Here is a 13,215-nt window from a genome sequence, read left to right as displayed (position 1 = left end):
CTGTTCTATTAGCAGATCTCATAAAGATCTCAAATCAGTTGATTTGGAGTTAATGAAAGAAAAGGAGATTATCCCGTAGTACATAACTTCATCAGATGGAATCCCTTAAAAGAAAAAATATATATATTCCTAAGGACAGACTCTTATGGAGCCTCAGAGAAGTTACCACCCACACTGTGAACTAGAGTGAGTGCCACAGGTAAGGTCCTGAACTAATTTCTGACATCAGTCACGGGTTAAGAGCTAAGCTAGCAGGAGAATGAGAGCTGGGTCATACAACTTCAAGGACACGAATACATTCAGCTTTGAGTGCATTCAGCAGCAGATTGTGCTCCTAGTCAGGCCTCCTCTGATGAAAATACAATATGGCTGGCATCTTGATGACTGCTTTGAAAGACACTGAGCAGAGGGCCTGACTAAGCCTAAGCTGCCTCCAGACTGGAGACCCAAGAAAACTGAAATAATACATACATGTGTTCAGAACTGCTAGAGTTAAGGTGCTTAGTTATACAACTGGCCTCCATCTTAAATGTCACCCTAAAGTGACAAGATGGCTGATGAAACTCTATCAAGGTTCCAATCAAGAAGAGTAAAACTAACTAAATAAATAAACTCCTACGTGTTTGTTGCCTTATAAGCAGTCCTTCCATTCTAGAAGACCCACACAGCCGGTTCCACTTGTATCTTGTCCGTCACTCCTAACTATACTGAAACTAGAAAATAAAGTTTGACCCAGGAATGTAATAATGAGGATAGGCCCCATTTATAAGGATGCAGAAATCTTGAGTATTTGGTAAATAAATCAAAGGAAGTGTAAAGGATGTTTTTAAACTTTGCATCAATCTTCCAATGTCCTTTTTTTGTCTATTTTTAAAGTGTTCTTATAGAAGAAAAATAAAAAAAGAATATTTATAATGAGTCTTTTGGAAGCTCTGCCAGCTGTGTGTCTCTGACAGACTGTGAGAAGAGGGCTCTAGTCAACATTAACACTATTTATCTTGTTCCATTTTTCTGTCTCCAAGTGCTTCCCAACCATCTCTAGCTTTAAGAAAGTTATTTTCTCCCTGACTAGAAACATGTCCTGCCCTTTGAAAAGGCTCATGACATAAGACAAAATATGAGGAGAAATAAATTTTGTATTTAAACACATCATGTCTTAGTTATTTCCTTGTCTCCTTTGTGCCTTACAGAAAAGTCAAGATGTCACCAAGTGACTCAAGATGGAGCCAAGTGGCTTCGCAAAGGTCATGTGTTGATGGAGCTACCACATCTTGGATTTATAGGTATGAAGGCTTGACAAAGGGACATTCATTCAGAAACTCATTCACTGGGGTGAGAAAGCAGATGGGAGCTGATATGCTTGGGAAGTGTTGGGGTGCAATTGTTTTGGAGAAAGTGTCCAAAGGCTTTGAACACTCAGATGTGAATCCCACAGAATCTAGGACACACTGGGGTGACAAGGACAAAAGACTCCTGAAATGATGTTCATCTGAATATTTGGTTCAATTAAAGGTTTATATCTTAGGAAGTTCAACCACAGGCAGTAGCACACTAATAATCTGGGAGAATGTCCAATAATTAACCAAAGATTTGTGAAGAACCAACAGTTCACAGGAATGGGCCAGATGTGGATTCTCATCTCATTTTTTGTTGTTGTTGTTTCCTCTCTTAAATTTTGAAAAACAGTGATACCACCCAAGTCCTAGCAAAGTGCAAAGTAATTCAAACTGCTTAGGAATTATAGTGTTATTTTGACAGTTGGAAAAGCAAGATGCTAAAGACTTTTGAAAGCATGTCTTAGGATCCTTAATAGAGAAAAAGAACTTAATTTTCAAGGTTTAGGTGACAGAAAATTCAAATCAAAGGTTCTGAGAACTACAGAGCAAAAACTAATTAGGCTGAAGTAACATTCTTATCTCCCTGCGAAGCACCTTGACTTTACTAAATTTGATACAAAAAAGTATGTAATTGTAATAGTAACAGAACTAAAGAATAGGCCACCAAGAAGTTCACAATTCCTTAAGACCTACTTTTTTTGTTTCTTAAAATATTTTTATTTTCTTTAATGCCATTTTTTCTTTATTATGTTGTGAATTCCATGAAATATAACCATTCAGGACTGTTTTTTTCCCGCCATATTAGGTAAGATTACTATAACCAAGTAAGTTTAAATAGAAATTATTTTCAATGTTCTCTGACTACCATAATTTTAACTTAGGTTCTGTGTATTGTCAGTGTTGGTATATTCAGCAATAGATAATATAATTTATGAGACAAGCTTCAGACCCAAAAGTCTTACTTTGAGTCCTATGTCTGTCAGCAAGCCAACCTATAAAAACCTTGAGTCCACAACCATGAAGGACTATTTTATAACACACCCTGCTTACGTCACAGGGTTGCTGTATGAATCAATTAAGTCAATCTATGTAGAATTCTTTTGATGACTATAAAGTACTTAGAATTGACAATTACAGAGCAGCCAGTAAAGGTGGCCACCAAAATCACATTCATGCCTATAACCAGAAGCTTTTAAATGAGCAAGCTTAAATGTGGCCAGGTAAGCAAATAACGGCTATGGTACATGGTATGTTTCTAGCCTACTCTACTGAGTCTAATCTTTAGGAAGACTTAATTTATTGTAAGGGAGAAAAAAACCCAATTAATATACGTTAGTGTCTATACAAACAAGATGCAACCATTTATTCAGAAGTGAGAGGGCTTTCCCCCTGAGAACAATGCCTTCTTTAATAGAACTATATCTGAGTAAGAACTCCATACAAATAGCATACCTTAACGCAGAAGAGCAAGGAAGAAATATTTTACATTACATTGAACTTTCAGGTGATTTGACCAAGTTATCCCTCCAACCAAATACCTGTGTGTGTGTGTGCTTTTTAATATCTATTATAGATGTTACAGTCAGTTCTATATCAGTTCTAGATATACTATCAATCACAGTTTTCACATGTAGTCACATGAAGCATACCTGTTTGCAGGGAGACACAATGTCATCTGTTTCAGAGGAGCTGGAGTGATTGAATTACTGCCTGCTTTTCAATGTTTCAACTAGCCATTCCATTGCCTCATCAAGGCCAGTGCCTTTGGTTGCTAACATTTTGAATATCTGCCATTTCTGATCCTTCAAGGCATATAACCCAAGAGAATTTGCCATCTCTGAGGGTGTCATAGCCTGCTCCATGTCCTGCTTATTTGCAAACACCACTACATGGAAAACATAAAGTTGACATACAATAAACTACATATAGTTCCAATTTGGTAAGCTTTGACATATGCCTATACAACCATAAAATTACCACCATATGAAAATAAGAAATATTTTATAACCTTTGCTTTCCACGTTTTCCTACCGCCTCCCCTCTCTGTGAGCTATCACTGATCACATCAGACTTCCATACCTTGTGCACATCCAATTATAGAGTATTTTTTATCTGGTTTCTTTCACTCAGAGTATTACTTTGAGATGGACTACCTTTATTTGAGTGGCATTTTATTGTATTCCACTTATTTTAAGCCTATCATTTTTGTTTCCTTCCTTTCTTCCTTGTTTTCTTATTGGTGATATGTTTATCCCAAAAGTTTCATATTGACAAATTTTTTAAAAATGAGAGTAGTGGGAGAGATCACCCATAGAACACTTTGGCATCTGAATGTAAAATCAACAGGCAAAACTGAACAACAACCCCCCAAAAAATAAAAACTTGAAAACTAAAGCATCTTCTTGATTGTCAAAGTAATACATCTTTCCTATATTCTTGCTTATATACATTTAGGGTGCCTTGATAGCTAGTGGAGGGGTGCAATTTTCAGTCAGGGTGGTCTTGCCTAGGATTCCCTCAGATGCACAATTTCGTGGCTGCCTAATTCAGTCTTCCAAAGACTGTCATCTATCCTTTTTTTGCTTATACAAATTATCTCAATGTGGAGAGATTATAAAATGAAACAAAATGCTAATCTGGAATCACATGGGGAAACACATTAGAAATGAAGTCCTGGAGAGCCACAGGCTAATAGCAACCAATAATATTTATAAATTGGTATTACCCCAAAGTGCATGTCATGAACACTGACGGGGAATGAAGTTTTGATTACCATGTGTTATCAGGAGTGTTTCTACTGTTGAATTCTGAATTGCTGTCCTATTGAACATTTTCTTTTTATCCTTGGGTGTTTCACATCTGCTACAACAGCTACTTCTTTTAGCATAGTAAAGGCCAGTCTACCCTTGGCCATGCAGCTGGTACTTTGAAGCCTTTCTGAACTTGTGAGAAGAAAAGAATTCATGCTTGACAAATTTGTTATCTTTTTAACTTGCTATTTTACCATATGTAATCCCCAGTCTATCTTTGTGGCTGCGAAGCTGCTGTTCCGCTTCTGCTGCTATGGAGCTGTCAGTCTCAAATTTCTTCCCCATAGCAGATATGGTTCAAATGTTGCTAGATTCTGCTGGGGTGAGAGCCTTTCTGTGAAAATGCTGCCTTCTCTCAGGTTTTTATGGGCATGCTGGTTTGTGCCCATGTACAAATATTCTGACCCCATCACCTCTAGAACAGATTCCATGAGATCAACTGTATTTGGCTTTTCCAGTGTTTTGGGACACTCAAGTTCTTCCTGAGTACACAAGTGCAAAGAATGATCTCTCCTGTTCTGAGTTTGTCTTTTGCCATCAGAAGAATTAGACTTATGTGAATAAAAGAAGCCCTGCTCAGAACTGTTAACAACAATGAGGTTGCTGGCAGCCCTTCAGCTGGCTTTGCATAACTGGGCACAGGAGTAATGTTTTCATAACACCTTTTCCCTTTTTACTTTGGATTAAGTGAGCAATGCCAAATATTTGAATTATACTCTGTGGTATAATCTAATCTGAAAAAGGGAAGTGGGGGGAGCATGAATTACCAACATGGAAGTCATTTAAAAATCTTTCTTCTCGTTTCTGGTCTTTTCCTTCTGAATCCTGAATATTAATGTTAAATCAACCCAGTGATATAAACTAGCACAGGACTCCTTGTTAAATTTTACTTTTAGTTAATACTTTTTCTTTTTTTTATGACAGGCCATATCAATAGTGAACTGGCCTTTGGTAAACATTCTGATACAGTTAAGAGTTCAATAAAGTTTAACTTTTTCTTAAAGTATGTACTTTCCTTAAAAAGAATCATAGATCCAATCAGATTAAAATAAGAAAGGTCTGGGTTTTTTTTCTTTTCTCAATTTCTGTCTACTGCTTGTCTCAGATATGAATTTTGCTCTTGAAGATGTGCTCTGATGAACTTGGTCACCAAGCCCCATTCCTTTCTTTTGTCCCTCTTGACATTCATCCAGCGTTTTCTTTTCCTCCATAAGCTTTCTCTTTCTGTTCTTAAGATGGAATACTTTTCTCATCTTAGCTGAACTTCCACTTTTACCCTCTCATTTGATGGCTGAAATGTCATTTACACCACATAGAAAAGTGTGACTTTTCCATCCACTTACATTTTCCTCCACTTCTTGAGTTCTGTTCTTATGTTTCTTTATCACTGTTGGGCAATATCCAAAAGAAGATGTTTTGCCCTGCCACGGTATCTCCAGTCGCATCATTGGCTCTGCCTGCTATGGCTTGAGTACAAGCCTATGAAGAAGTGCATCATCCACAATGGAGATAGCTTAAACCAACACCTAGCATTGTAAGAAACACAATGTCCAGATTCAGCAGCTCTGATTTGTTCTCTTTTCATATAGCCAACATGAATTCAAAGCCAATGAAACTAAATATGATAGTTCTTATTATCACCAGTGGTTTGTGCAGTTAGTAAGACTATACTGTGAATGCTGATGCCAGGCCTAGAAGAAGAATCTGCACGTTGCAGCCCATTCTGAAGGGAGATTTACAATAAGATGAATTCTCATGTTTAGGTGAAAATCAGCAACCTTGCAAACCAATTATAGGTAATCATATACTTTCTCACTTACAATTATAGTTTAAGATGAAAGCATCTTCTTAGGCTATTATATTATCTGGGGAGAAGTAGAGGGTTTTTAAAATATGTCAAAGTATCAGTTTAGTTATATTCATGTGAGAACACACATCATGTAATGTGTTTTTATAACTTGACTAAACTCTCTGATGACAGTGATACACATAAGTTTTACACGTGAATCTTATCACTATTACTATCTATTAATTACAGATACTACAGAAAATAGTTTTCTTATATTTCATTTTTGCTTTATGCTGATTCCATATTAACTAGAGTGTGATGACATCTAGAGTCTATATTAACATTTACCCTTAAATAAAGATCCCATCTGACTGTCAAATCACCAAAGTTAATCATTACTCCTTCAGCAGGACATTGAACTTACTCAGGTATTATTTCTTGTTCATGTTGATGTGATTTCGAAATAGTATTAGCACACACACTTCAATGAACAGCAAAATTCTGATAACATTAACCGTAAACAACTAGCCAGGGGCCGGAATATTTGATAGTATTTGGATTCATGTAGTTTCAGACTCTGCCCTATTTTCTTCCTAAACGCATCTCAAATATAAGTTTTAAGCTAGCTAGTTATTTTCTTGGAAGGAGAATATCTATCAGCAGGGAAAAAAACACTCTAATTTTTCTTTATGGAATTATTTTGTAATGTTAAATAATGCTATCGTTAGCATATAATTACTTCATAATTATACATAAATGATGTTCTATATTTTTTATTCCTCTCATGTACTGTAATATGGGGAATATGGCACCTAGAAATAAAAGTAGTTACAATTCCCTTTTTAACTTTTTTTTTCTCTCCATTTTTGGATTGCGTTTTATACTACCTAGACGCGCCAAGATACAAGTCAACAAGAGGCAACTCAGAAAAGACAACAAGATAATTGTTACTTCCAGCCTGGTGAAGTCTTAAATCAACAAAGGAGCCGCCCTCTGGCTAATCAACCAGCTCACCACCCCCCCACACCTCCGACGCCAAGCTCTCAGGGCGTCCCAGTAGGAGTCCCCTCTTTTCTAATTAAAACATTTGCAACATAAAGTGAAACTGAAATTGGGGGTGATGAATACTTTGAGGGTACCAACACCTTACATTTAAGCTATATAAGTAAATATGCTGTGCCAATAAAAGCTGTTAATCTTTTCCTAAGTCTGCTACCAACATCTCCACTGCAGTGAGCGGGTCCACACACTTTTGTGGTAGGTAGGCGTTCAGAGAAAAGTCGAGCCCCAAGCAGATAGTCCTAAAGGTGCTTTGACAGAGTCAAGAGTAATTAGAATGGTTATTCACTTTCACAAGTGTATGGACCTCGGTGGAGGGGACCCCATCGAGCTCGATTCTACTGACTGGAAGGATTTTCTGTGAACCGTCCACGCAGTTTTCCGCTCTAGGAGTCTGGCTGGAAGATGTCCCAAGCCCTCACTCCAAGTTGGCGCGGTGACATCTTCACCGGACATTTAGTGATCCGCTGGATTTTAGTTTTTAACCTCACCTCTGCCTTGGAGTGCCTACCCAGACCCACCAAGCTTGAGCAAGACCACGCCAGCCAGCCCCTGTCCCGAAGGTGAGTGCAAGCAGATTCACGTCTAGAAGCCAAGGGGCGAGCGCCCCATTTCCGAACGCAAAGAAGTTGGCAGGACTGGAACTCTCCTTGTTCTCTAGGAAGAATCGAGGCAAGAGATGTGTTCACTTCTGTGGGCACAGAAGAAGAAAGAAGACAACTTTAAAAAAATATAGCTTTGTGGTTAAAACAGTAGAAATAGGGAGAGACCCCGCTAGATCAGCAAATTGGAAACTGAGGAAGGAGATGGCCTAGAGGAGCACGCGCTGTGGCTTCATTTACGGTCTGGTCTTATCCTTGGACTACAGTTCCACTCAAAGTCTAACCACCCAGCGTGCTAGGAGGCGGGGTCGTGGGTTTGTTGGAAAGTCAGGTAGCAGAGTTTGTGAGCCCAGAAGGAGAGGCGCTGGAGGGGAGGCGCTGGTGACCCGCGGGGACGCAGTAAATAAGAACTCAGTTAACCGAGGGGCGTCTCCAGCCCCGTGGCTCGGCGGCGCTGCCGACTTGAAGCAGGTAGAGAGAGGGACGGAGTAAAAAATCTCCCTCAACGCGAGGCTGCAAAGAATGGGGAGAATTCCCAAGGCCGAGCCCTCTGCCCCTCACTCTCGCCTCTGCTGCCACCGAGTCCCAACGGACACGAGGGACCCCCAGACAGGCCCCGAAAATCTCACCTAGCCACACGCCTAGGTACTGGCTAGCGTTGAAAGCATTTTCTCCAGCCCCCCCCCCACCCAACCTAATGGGTACACTCAGACACTCCCTCTCTTTCTCCCTCCTTCCCTCTCCTACCCCCCCTCTGTTTCCCCCACCCCATCCCTTTAAAAGTAGGCCCCCTCCACCCACCCACATCTCAGCTAGGTTCAAACCTCCCCAACACGCTGTGGCCTCCAGTCTAACTCCCCGGAAGTAGTTGTCTGGAAGTCTGGCTGTCACTCCGGCAGCCCACCCCAGGACTCCCGCCCTGGACGACTCCGGAGGCCGCTGCGTTCCCAGCACGGCTTCACAGACTCCCCGGGAAGATCTGAGGCGCCCTGGTGGATTTCCGGGCTTCCTCTTCCCTCTCCCCCCTGCCCCCCCCCCCGTACGGCCTGCAGTTCAGCTCTACCCCCTCCTGACCCTCTCCATGATACCCCGCCCCTCCGCCGCGATGCCCCCCAGAGAGCCCCGTGCTGGCCTGAGAACTCCTGGACACCAAATTCAGAGCCCCCCCCCCCGTCACCCCACCCCTGGATAAGCCTGAAGTGGAGGAAAGATTGGGTGTGCTCAAAGGACAATCAACTCGAGTTGATGAACTTGATCATCCGAAGCGAATTCACGAGCTCTTGAGACTCTCCCAGGCAGCTAGGGCGGCGGGAAGGGGGTGTTTCGCTAGATTCACAATGGATCTGGTAGATTTCGGCTCAACCCCTCCCCCCCCACAACGTGGGGAAAGGAAAGCATCCGACCCCCCATCTCCCACCACATCTGCGAGACGCGGTGCATTGGAGAAAGCTTTGCCAAATGTGGGGGTTCTGGGCTCCCGTGCAGCCCCCTCAGCCGGTCTGTAGACAGCCCCTCCTCCTCCCTCTCCCCCCAAACTCAGCTAAAAATTGCCTTTCGAGTTAGGGCTTTGCGGGGTGGGGAGGGAGAATTTCCATGGAAAGGGGTTGTCATAGATTTCGAGAAGGTAAATCTCCACCCCGGCGGGGGTGTGTGTGGGGGGAACAATGTAAAAACAAGAATGTAAAAGTCTGCCCTCGCTGGAGCGAACCCTGGAGAGTCGTGAGCGTGAGAACGTCGCCTGCCCAGGGCTGACCCGAGCCCCGGCGCCTTCGCGGCTGCCCAGAGAGTGCGGTTCCACCGCCCCGGACAACAGAGAAGTTGTCCTGCCTTTTCGGGCCCTGGGCCGCCGGCCAAAGATTGCCCTGAAGGCTGGTGATGCAAACAGCCACCTGAACTCAAGAAACGCAGGCTAGGGAGCAATGAGCACAGAGGAAAAGTCTGGCTAATCCGCCCCCAATTGTTTTAACTAGTTAATAAAGTAATTGACACTCAGCCAAACCACCTTCGCAGCAGGAGTCCCATGCAATAAAATGAGAGTCTCAAACTAAAGGTTTGCTCTGGTTAACAACTGCTTTTATTGTCATTGTTTAGTATTTTTTGTTGTTGTTAAAGTAACAAGAAAGCAAAGGAAAAGAGAATCGTTTCCTACTCAACGGAAAGAACACGAGATCTCTCCCTCTGAGTTAGAGCACAAATTCCCTGGATCCGTTCCTAGTAGCTACGGACAATAACTGGAAGCAAAGCAAATTGCCTCTAAACATCTCATTCCCAGCGGAATATAAATGGTTAAACCCGACTCCCTTGAAACCCATATAATTTTGTCTGACCCTTGGACGTAAGATATCAGTGGTTCCTACAGCCTTATTCTACATGATTAGACACCACAGAGAAAAAGTAAAAAAGGAGCAATGAGATATACATACTTGATTCCTTTTTTCTAGAGCATCCTGCATGTTGACCCACAAATTAGATGTTTGTGGAAATCCAAAAGTATAAATTCTCTGTTATATTTTCCGCACAAGAATACCTTATATATTGAAACTGGCAGGGTGGTTATTCTGCTCTTTCAAACCCAATTCTGATATGGGTTAAACACAGAGGATCACCTCCCTGAGAATAAATTAACAACCATATTCAGAGCTCTCGGAAAATTGATCAAAGTCTCCCCCCCATACACACAATCACACACAATCTGGTTTACACAGGGAGGAAACAGCTTTCTTACTCTATGTAAGTTCTCCAAGAACCAACTTAAAACTCACCTATCCCGTCACTGGTTGTTTAGAAGTAAATGAATTCTACATGGCTAATCTTACTTTTCAATTGCAATTAAAACCTGTTTTGATTTTTGGAGAATGGCTTGATTTCATGGTGTTTGCTCTGACATTGAGCTTGAAGTTGAATGTTTAAATTTTAACTGAAACAAAATGGAAGCAAGGGCACACAAAAGCACAGACGTTTACTATTAGCTCCCAGAAAGAAGATTCTGTACAACTACATTTTGAGAAGAGGACAGACATGCTCTGGGCAGATGTTGCAGACTCAAGTGGAACTTACTAAATCTCAACATCTCTGTCACAGTCAGACACTAGTGGAGGAGCCTGGAGTGAGCTGCATTACACTTAGCTAACTATTCATTCTTCTTTTCCTCTCCTCAAAGGAAGAGCTCAAACCAGGGATTCACAGGACTGTTGGTTGGAAGGATCTAATTTTGACCTAATAGAATATTACAAAGGTCAAAGTGAGTCAGAATTTGACAGAAGAGTGTCTAATCCCCCTTGTGAACACAAGAGGTCGCTCCTAGGTTCAAGTACTATGGGAAAATTTTGCTAATCATACTTTTATGTAATCACAGTTTTATATATTCTGTAAAAAAACCTGACAATTTTACAGATATATTGGATGTGCTGAATCCACAGACAGCAACCACTTATAGAAACAGGAAGAATCTGTAGCTCCATGAGAACACCTAAGAAGAATGAAACAGTAATGCCTGTTATCCTAACTTCGATTTGAATAAAAATTGTACTACGGATAAACCCATAAAACTACAGAACTTACCCATTATGGAACAGAATAATGACTGTCTCAAATTTCTCCCTTTGAAGGGAGTATGCTATGTACACATTCTTACTTTTTTATATTAATAAACTAATATAATGCTTACTTACAATGGGTTAAGAAAAGGAAAACATGTTGACTTCACCATTATTTCTATCATCTACAAGTTTTGCAATAACTTGAAGAGTCAAAATTTTTCTGTCTCCTCCTAGTCCCTCATAGGGAGGGTTTTCTTCTCGATCACAAATACAAATGACCAGGATTCTGGCCAATTATCATGTTTTATTCCATGCTATAAATGTGGTATGCATAAACATGAGTGGTTGAAATCTATTTACTTTGTATCATTTTTTTGAGGGGTCAACTTGGTTATTCGCGTGGGGAACATGCCCATATACTGGAAAGATTTGCTTTGTGTATCCATTATCAGCAAGGGCATTGCAAACAGGATCCGGACAAGCGATGCCATGTATATAATGCACAGGATTTAGAAATGTAGATTGAAACAAAACAAAGAACACCTGGTAAAAACTTATCTACCTATGTCAACCCGTGTCAATTCACCTTTCCCCCAAAACACACACTCAGACATAATTGATCATTTTTGAAAAGGGAATAGAAGCGATGAGATCCAATGCGACATCTTCCTTGAAAGAAAACAAAACAAAGCAAAAAGTTCTTCACAAAGCACTCCCACTTCCCCTTCATTAGCTCAGGAGAAAACTCATGCACCGCATCTTAGTTTTTCAGTGCTTTCAAGAGGCAAGAGGCACGTCCATTCAAACCCAGCCTCAACCGCCCAGGGCTTCCCTAGTCTTTATCAAAGGTTAGATCTGGTGAAAGGTACTTTCAAAGAAAGGAGTTTCCTAACACACCAGGTCTTCTTTTGGCAACAAGACACCGAAATTAAGCCTTCCACAGTTTGTGTTTTCAGACTCTTGAAGATAAAACGGGCAGTCCCACGCGATAGGGGAAACGCTTTTTAGAAGTTTGGGGGAAGTAGAAGGGGAGGGGGCTTCTTGGCTTTCTTGACTTTGTCTTTGGGAAACTGTAAGACACAAGGGCAATATCTTAGGAATAAATGGAAAAAGTTCTCATCGCCAAGATGCACGTAGTAATCTACTCTCATCAGGTAGTTTCTGAAGATGAAAGTATTTGATCTCCACACTCAGTGAAGTGGTTCGGTTTTTCTACCTAGTCGTGCCTTTAGACCAACTCATTAAAAAAAAAAAGAAGAAGAAATAGCTAGAGAAAAACAGACTTGTTACTTTCAAACCAAACACCAGCTAAACCCACAATTTTGCTTAAAACGAAATGGCAAGCGATCAGTTGAGAGAGGAACTGGATCGTACCTAATAGCCTTTTCGACACAGGAAGATCCTTCCAACTCTTTGACTTTCGGGTTTAGTGCCCGCTTTTAAGTCTTAAAGTTTAACAGAAAAGGCAGAGGCTTGGACAGAGACAAGCAGTCCACAGAGATTTCGACTTTGGATTTTTTTTTTCCTTTAACCTTCGCTATCGATTGATTCCAAAAGATTTGTCGGCTGTGGTAACAAAGCGCCCGGGCGCCCACCCCCGCCCCAACGCTTTTTGGCGATCGGAGGAAGGTGTCGAGCCGGGTGCGGGGGAAGCAGTCGAGAGAGCGACTCTAACCAGCCCCAGCCCCTGTCCTTCCTTCTCTAGAGCTGGGGAGGAGAAGGGGGGGGTCGGGGGAGGGGGAGGGAGGAGAGATACATCCTTCCAGGCAACCACTCCAGGCCCGGGCCCAGGGTGTACATTACTTCCGAGGATCAAATCTAGGCCACCGGCTCATTCCAACTCCCCCACACCCCCAACCTTTATCCTAGAGCCCGGGGAGGACCTTATCCAGAGCAACACCTACCCACCAGCCACTCGCCACCGGCGGCAGAAAAGTGAGCCCCACGCAGCCAGCGGACTGCAGGGACCCCAGGAGTGCTGGGCGGAGAGGAGAGTGACCCCCGAGGCGAGCGCGCGGGCCCTGCGGTTGGGGTGGGTCGAGAAGGAGGAAAGGAGGAGGGGGGAGGCGCAGAAGAAGA

Source organism: Megascapheus bottae, chromosome 4 (genome assembly GCF_031878675.1).
Source record: "Megascapheus bottae isolate mThoBot1 chromosome 4, mThoBot2.hap1, whole genome shotgun sequence".
NCBI lineage: Eukaryota > Metazoa > Chordata > Mammalia > Rodentia > Geomyidae > Megascapheus > Megascapheus bottae.
The sequence above is the reverse complement of the archived record's forward strand: the minus strand, read 5'-3'. Positions refer to the sequence as shown.